The sequence below is a fragment of the Octopus bimaculoides genome, chromosome 4 (assembly GCF_001194135.2).
Source record: "Octopus bimaculoides isolate UCB-OBI-ISO-001 chromosome 4, ASM119413v2, whole genome shotgun sequence".
NCBI lineage: Eukaryota > Metazoa > Mollusca > Cephalopoda > Octopoda > Octopodidae > Octopus > Octopus bimaculoides.
In genome coordinates this window covers 89,579,901-89,580,495 of record NC_068984.1, presented here as the reverse complement: position 1 = coordinate 89,580,495, position 595 = coordinate 89,579,901, and positions in this window count along the sequence as shown.

Sequence of the window (595 nt, the reverse complement as noted above, 5' to 3'; positions counted from 1 at the left end):
AGCGTCGTATATATATGTACATAAATTCGGAGTTTTATTATGGCTACCAAATAATTGTCACATATTATTTACAGATAAATTCCTCTATTTACATTATCGAGGTCTCTTTGTTTCTTTTGTTGTCTTATCTTTTCTATCAATATATATATATATATATATATATATATATAGAGAGAGAGAGAGAGAGAGAGAGTGAGTGAGAGAGAGAGGCATGTGAAGGCGCATGACTTTGTGGTTAAGCTGTAGCACTCATGATAGCGAGATCGTGGGTTTGATTCCCAAACCAGTCGTTGCGTTGTGTTCATGAGCAAAGCACTTTATTTCACGTTGCTCTGCGATCATTTCGATATCTAACATGTGACACCCATTGCACCTGTACAGGTGATGTCGATCTGATGGAGGGAGTGAGCTTATGTCTACACAAACATTTCACTATTATAAACAAATCATCTGTGTGGTTGTCGAACTCTCATACGTCGTCTAACGACGGGAGAGTCCATCATATTTATATGCATATATACGTATATACATGTGTGCGTGTGTGTGTGTGTGTGTGTGTGTGTGTGTGTATGTGTGTGTGTGTGTGTGTGTGTGT